Below are 7358 nucleotides of genomic sequence, written 5' to 3' on the forward strand. Positions count from 1 at the left end.
CTGGGCAGGGGCTCCCTGGGGAACGGCACTTCAGTGCTTTAGTCCGTGGCCTTTCCTGCTGCCCTCCCTCCTGGAGGCAGAGGATGACCCGGCCCTTGTTTCTCCCACGCTCGCAGACCCAGGTCCTGCTCCTTTGGCCCCACTTTTCTTAGCAGACCCAGCCTCATTTTCCAGGGTCCCCAGGAAACTTCTGCACTTGACCCATTGCTGAGTGCAGAGCACAGGGCAAGGGAAGGACAAATTTCTCGGCACCCACCCCCTGGAATTTTCCTTCTCCGCAGCACGCTCCCGTTCCCGCTGTCTCTGGAGGTGCCCGCACGAGTCCTCCTTCTCCCAGCACCTCAGAGAATGTCCTTTTCACCCAGGTCCTGCCTAGCGTCGTCCAACAAAACACACTGACAACATTTTTCAGGATGCCAGTGGAGAGATATTAGAGCACACTGCACAGGGAAACTGAGCCTGCCCCATCCCTGCAAGTGTTCCAGGCCAGGCTGGACGGGACTCGGAGCAACCGGGGACAGTGGAAGGTGTCCCTGCCCACGGAAGACAGGCTGGCCTTTGAAGGTCCCCTTCAAACCAAATCGCTCTGGGATTCCCCTCCAAAATCGCTACCCAAGAGACACAGCAATCAAAGTAGAGGGACTGCACTGCCAGCTTTTCTTACCTGCAGGCACACACAGCACAGCACGCTGGACATAAAAGCCCCGGGGTTAGTCCTGCCAGAGGTGTCCGGCACAGTGTCCACGGCGACCGAAGGGAAAGAGGCAGCCTGGGAACACGGAGTAAAAGACACCTTAATTAGGAGTACAACGAGCACCAGCCAGGTCATTCCCACAGACAGCTTCACTGTCCAGTCATACAAAAAGCACTCACCGAGGCCTCAGTTAGGATGGTTCCTGACGCTGACCGGGTGAATGCCTCCCTGGAAGCCCGCTCCGCTCATGCCAGGCACTGGGGCTCACCCAGGGGGGCTTTGCCAAGCATCCAATGGAAATTAAAATTACAGGCTGGGCAAAGGCGCTTCCCGCAGGACCGCTCCTGGCCAAGGCCACCGGTCCGTGCAAGTCAGACCACTGACCACCCGGGGCTGGGGATTTTCAGGGGCACGCTTCCAGCTTTTATTCTCCAGAAACTCCAGTTCTTTCTGGCACCGCTTGCTTCAGTCTTCCCCTGTTGGAAGAGGTCACTTTAGTCTTTCGAGGGGCCAGATTGCCAAAGCCCGGCCGGTCCCTTCCCACGAGGAAAGGTAGCTTGGTCTTGGACAGGATACTGGGGGGGAGACACAAAATAAAAGTTTAATTTAAAACAACTGCCTAAAATAGAAAGCAATTCAAACATAAGGCAGACAAGACTCGTGCAAATCTGAATACATTTGACTTCAAAGGAGAATTATTTCCCTCTGCACCTAACAGAATGTCATTTTCACCCGGGTCCTGCTTACCATCGTCCAACAAAACACGCTGACAACATTTTTCCTGATGACAGTGGAGAGATATTAGAGCACACCGCACACGGAAGCCGAGCCTGCCCCATCCCTGCAAGTGTTCCAGGCCAGGCTGGATGGGACTCGGAGCATCCAGCCGGGGATGATAGGGGAAGGTGTCCCTGCCCACGGAAGGCAGGCTGGCCTTTGAAGGTCCCCTTCAAACCAAATCGCTCTGGGATTCCCCTCCAAAATCACTACCAAAGAGACACAGCAATCAAAGCAGAGGGACTGCACTCCCAGCTTTTCTTACCTGCAGGCACACACAGCACAGCACGTTGGACATAAAAGCCACGGGGTTAGTCCTGCCAGAGGCGTCCGGCACAGTGTCCACGTCGACCGAAGGGAAAGAGGCAGCCTGGGAACACGGAGTAAAAGACACTTTAATTAGGAGTACAACGAGCACCAGCCAGGTCATTCCCACAGACAGCTTCACTGTCCAGTCATACAAAAAGCACTCACCGAGGCCTCAGTTAGGATGGTTCCTGACGCTGACCGGGTGAATGCCTCCCTGGAAGCCCGCTCTGCTCCTGCCAGGCACCGGGGCTCACCCAGGGGGGCTTTGCCAAGCATCCAAGAGAAAAATAAAATTACAGGCTGGGCAAAGGCGCTTCCCGCAGGACCGCTCCTGGCCAAGGCCACCGGTCCGTGCACGTCAGACCACTGACCACCCGGGGCTGGGGATTTTCGGGGGCACGCTTCCAGCTTTTATTCTCCAGAGACTCCAGTTCTTCCTGGCACCCCTTGCTTCAGTCTTCCCCTGCTGGAAGAGGTCACTTTAGTCTTTCGAGGGGCCAGATTGCCAAAGCCCGGCCGGTCCATTCCCACGAGGAAAGAAAGGTAGCTTTGTCTTGTACAGGATGCTGAAGGGGGAGACACAAAATAAAAGTTTAATTTCAAATAACTGCCGAGAAGAGAAAGCAATTCAAACAGAAGGCAGACGAGACTCGTGCAAAACCCAGTACATTTGACTTCAAAGGAGAATTATTTCCCTCTGCACCTCAGAGAAGGCAATTTTCACCCGGGTCCCGCTTACCATCGTCGCACAAAAGGTGCTGACAACATTTTTCCTGATGCCAGTGGAGAGCTATTAGAGCACACCGCACAGGGAAGCCGAGGCTGCCCCTGGATCCCTGCAAGTGTTCCAGGCCAGGCTGGATGGGACTTGCAGCATCCAACCGGGGATGAGAGTGGAAGGTGCCCCTGCCTACGGAAGACAGGGTGCCCTTTAAAGGTCCCCTTCAAACCAAATCGCTCTCTCATTGCCCTCCGAAAGAACTCCCAAAGAGACACAGCAACCAAAGCAGAGGGACTGCACTGCCAGCTTTTCTGACCTGCAGGCACACACAGCACAGCACGCTGGACATAAAAGCCCCGGGGTTAGTCCTGCCAGAGGCGTCCGGCACAGTGTCCACGGCGACCGAAGGGAAAGAGGGAGCCTGGGAACACGGAGTAAAAGACACCTTAATTAGGACTACACTGAGCAATAGCCAGGTCATTCCCACAGACAGCTTCACCGTCCAGTCACACAAAAAGCACTCACCTACCGGGGCCTCAGTTAGGATGGCTCCTGACGCTGACACCTCCGTTTGCCCCGGGGGGTCAAGAAGAACATCCCTGGGAAGAAGTCACCCCCAACAGCAAAAAGGGAAAATTAGTGAAGCACGGGGTCCTCTCCTGACTAGATTGCCACCAGCATTCCCTAGCAAATGCCACGACTATTCTGTTACAGACGAGAAAACCCTGTTCTCCCAAACAAACAGCGAGGAGATTTATGGGCACGCCTGAAAATTTCCTGTGAGGAACGTTTTGTAACTAAGGAGCAGGTGCTATCTTGAGTTCAAGGCATCCATTTGACAGACACTTGGTACAGCAAACTCTTCAGCAGAGCAATTAATTGCTGCCTATTTGAACAGCAGGGGAGAGAAAATGACAGTCGAAGGGAAGACAAGAAAAGCAGAACTGCAATCAGCAGACTTTTCTTCCATCTCTCCCGAGAAAGCCTAGTTTGTCTGTTCTAATAATTCTATGCCCTTTTCTACAGGAAACTTAGACCAAGGCTGAAAAAACAACTAGAAAACACGGAGAGAAGCTTTTTAGAATTTCACGTGGTTTTCCCAAACGGATCCCAGAAAAGCAGAACTCGGTAGAATGTACTCACCTCGAGGCCTTTGGTCTTTTTTTCCATAAGCTTCGTCACCTGATTGAAAAAGCAGAGTAGACTCGGTATTTAGGCTCCCAACAGGAAAACTTCCCCTTCGTTTCCTAAAAGAAACTACATTAATTTGCACAGCTGCAGGCGCGTCTCCAGCTGTTAAAGCCTTTCAGCTTTTCGGAGGGTGAGAATGCCCTGCGAAGGAAGGCTGAAAAACGCTCGGAGCCTGCCCAGGTCAAAGAGCCCCTCGATTTTGTCTGTGTTCCAGTCCCCGGCTAAAGGAAGGGCAGAAGAAGCGCAGTTCTTGCTTGCCTTTTCCCTCAGAGGTTTTGCCAGGCGCCGGGCCAGCCCGGGCACTGCGGGGGAAGGCCGGCAGCGCCCAAAGCCCGCCGCTTTCCCGGGGGCGTCGCTTGCGAGAGCGCCCCCGAGCGCCGGGCCCTGCCTCACAGTCGCCGCCTGGCGGACACGGCCGGGAGCGGCACTGCAGCCGCGCGCGGCACTGCAGCCGCGCCCCCCCCCTCCCCCCCCCACCTTGGCGAGACCCGCGGCGCCTTTCGCGCGTACGGGCCTTTCTTCCCGAAAACCTGCCCTTGCCTAGGAAAAGCTGAGCAGTTCACAGAGCTGCTGTTTCCCGCCCAGCTTCCCAAAGGATTTCTCTCTCCCGGCAGCACAGACAGGGGCCCCGAGGCAGCGCACACCCTCCCCGCGGGGGGGGTGTGGTGCGTGTGCAATGCCAGGGCACATCCGAACCCGGCCCTGCGGCGGCACGCAGGTGCAAGTTTCTCCGCAGAGGCGAGAAACTTGCCTGTCGCTTCCCCTGCCTGCAGTCGCCGATGGCCGCGGGAGAGGCAGAAGAGCGGCCGCGCCGAACCGCCGCGCCCAGCTTACCCCGGGGACGATTTCCGTCGGATCTGGCGCCGTGGGTCGCTTCCTGGGGGGGGGGGGAAGGCGGCGGCGCAGCTCCGACAGCATCTCCGGGGCACGGCGGGAGCGGGAGCGGAGGGGAGCGGGGGGGGGGGAGCGGGGGCGGGAGGGGAGCGGAGCGGAACGAGGCGGGAGGGCGGAGCGCCGCGCCGCCATCTTTAGTGTGGTCGTTCCGGTCCTGGCGGCGCCATCTTTACTGTGGGCTTGGCGGACTTCCGGGCAGGGGCGCCATCTTTAGTGTGGTCGTTCCGGTCCTGGCGGCGCCATCTTTACTGTGGGCTTGGCGGACTTCCGCGCCGGGGCCTTGGAGGACTTTCGGTCGCTCTCTACTTCCGGTGACCGAGTTTACCCAAATTAGCGTCCCTCCTGGCTAATTTCTGCGCTTTCACCCCAAAAAAATCTTCATGTTATTCCCCCCACACACACCCCGGGAGAGACGGGAGACCGCCAGTCCCGCCCTGCCGCCGGAACCGGCCCTTAACTCGAGCAGGGAGCGCTGCACCGGCACGAGAGCCACTGCGCATGCGTCGCCGGTCCCGCTCCTGGCTGCCCTTACTTACCACGTGATCGCCGGCGTCTTGCCAACGACCGCGCATGCGCAGGCGTCCCCACCTCGGCTGCCCCCCCCACCCCGCCGCCCGACCGCCCGGCTTCGCTTTCTTGTTGCGGCTCCCCCTCCACTTTTTCGGCTCCCTGGGGTTCCCCCACCCACATTTTGGGGTCCCCTTCTCACATTTTTGGGGTGATGACCCCGCAATTTACGGTTCGGGGAGGGGGGGAGGAGAGGAAACGGGGTGCCCAAGAAGGGGTTTCTTTTTTTTTTTTTTTTTTCTCTCTTATTTCCTTTTCATTTTATTTCCTTTTTAGTTTTTTTGCCTTTTTTTTTTTTTAATTTTCTTTTGTTTTTTTAATATTTCCTTTTTTATTTCGTTTATTTTTTATTCTCTTTATTTTTCATCTTCTCTCCCAGTGCTCCCCAGTAACACCCAGTGCTCCCCAACAACCCTCAGTAACACCCAGTGCTCCCCAGTGCACCCCAGTAACACCCAGTGCTCCTCAACAACCCCCAGTAACACTCAGTGCTCCCCAGTAAACACCCAGTACTCCCCAACAACCCCCAGTAACACCCAGTGCTCCCCAAAAATTGACCCAAAACCGACCCAAATCACACCAAACAATGACCCAAAACTGACCCCAAAAACTGACCCCAATCATCCCCAAAAGCTGACCCAAAACTGACCCCAATCATCCCCAAAAGCTGACCCAAAACTGACCCCAATCATCCCAAAAGCTGACCCAAAACTGACCCAAATCACCCCAAACAATGACCCCAAACTGGCCCCAAAAACTGACCCAAATCATCCCCAAAACTGACCCAAAACTCTGCATTTATTTGGCACCATTTCCTCTCAAAAACAACATCTCCGATTTAGTTGATTGCTAAAGCCATCATTTTAAAATCATCTCAGGAATCAAAAGGGACTGGAAAACACACACAAATCATTCCTGCACCCACCAAATCATTAGGAATTGGAACCCCATTCCCTCATCTCTCTCCTTGTTCTTCTTGCCTGGAAAACCTGATGATCCCCGCTGGCTACTTTTAGGCTGCTTTTCTTCCACAGCTCCTTTCTCCCGGCTGAAACCTCCTGGCATATTCAGGGCTTATCTGGAGGGAAGCCCCTCTGAGGTATTTCCTCTCGTGGCAATTCTGTGGGATGAAGAAGTAAAAAAAGCACGTCAAGAGCTCCTTCTACCCCCTTCCTTCGCAAACCCCCTCCCAGTTTGTCCTTGGCAGCTCCATCCCCCCGGCACCCGCACCCGACGCTTCGGCTCCGCTGGCAAAGGGACAGCAAGTGCACAAGCAAGTTCAGTGCTGGGCAGGGGCTCCCTGGGGAACGGCACTTCAGTGCTTTAGTCCGTGGCCTTTCCTGCTGCCCTCCCTCCTGGAGGCAGAGGATGACCCGGCCCTTGTTTCTCCCACGCTCGCAGACCCAGGTCCTGCTCCTTTGGCCCCACTTTTCTTAGCAGACCCGGCCTCATTTTCCAGGGTCCCCAGGAAACTTCTGCACTTGACCCATTGCTGAGTGCAGAGCACAGGGCAAGGGAAGGACAAATTTCTCGGCACCCACCCCCTGGAATTTTCCTTCTCCGCAGCACGCTCCCGTTCCCGCTGTCTCTGGAGGTGCCCGCACGAGTCCTCCTTCTCCCAGCACCTCAGAGAATGTCCTTTTCACCCAGGTCCTGCCTAGCGTCGTCCAACAAAACACACTGACAACATTTTTCAGGATGCCAGTGGAGAGATATTAGAGCACACTGCACAGGGAAACTGAGCCTGCCCCATCCCTGCAAGTGTTCCAGGCCAGGCTGGACGGGACTCGGAGCAACCGGGGACAGTGGAAGGTGTCCCTGCCCACGGAAGACAGGCTGGCCTTTGAAGGTCCCCTTCAAACCAAATCGCTCTGGGATTCCCCTCCAAAATCGCTACCCAAGAGACACAGCAATCAAAGTAGAGGGACTGCACTGCCAGCTTTTCTTACCTGCAGGCACACACAGCACAGCACGCTGGACATAAAAGCCCCGGGGTTAGTCCTGCCAGAGGTGTCCGGCACAGTGTCCACGGCGACCGAAGGGAAAGAGGCAGCCTGGGAACACGGAGTAAAAGACACCTTAATTAGGAGTACACTGAGCAATAGCCAGGTCATTCCCACAGACAGCTTCACTGTCCAGTCATACAAAAAGCACTCACCGAGGCCTCAGTTAGGATGGTTCCTGACGCTGACCGGGTGAATGCCT

Source organism: Pseudopipra pipra, unplaced genomic scaffold (genome assembly GCF_036250125.1).
Source record: "Pseudopipra pipra isolate bDixPip1 unplaced genomic scaffold, bDixPip1.hap1 HAP1_SCAFFOLD_128, whole genome shotgun sequence".
NCBI lineage: Eukaryota > Metazoa > Chordata > Aves > Passeriformes > Pipridae > Pseudopipra > Pseudopipra pipra.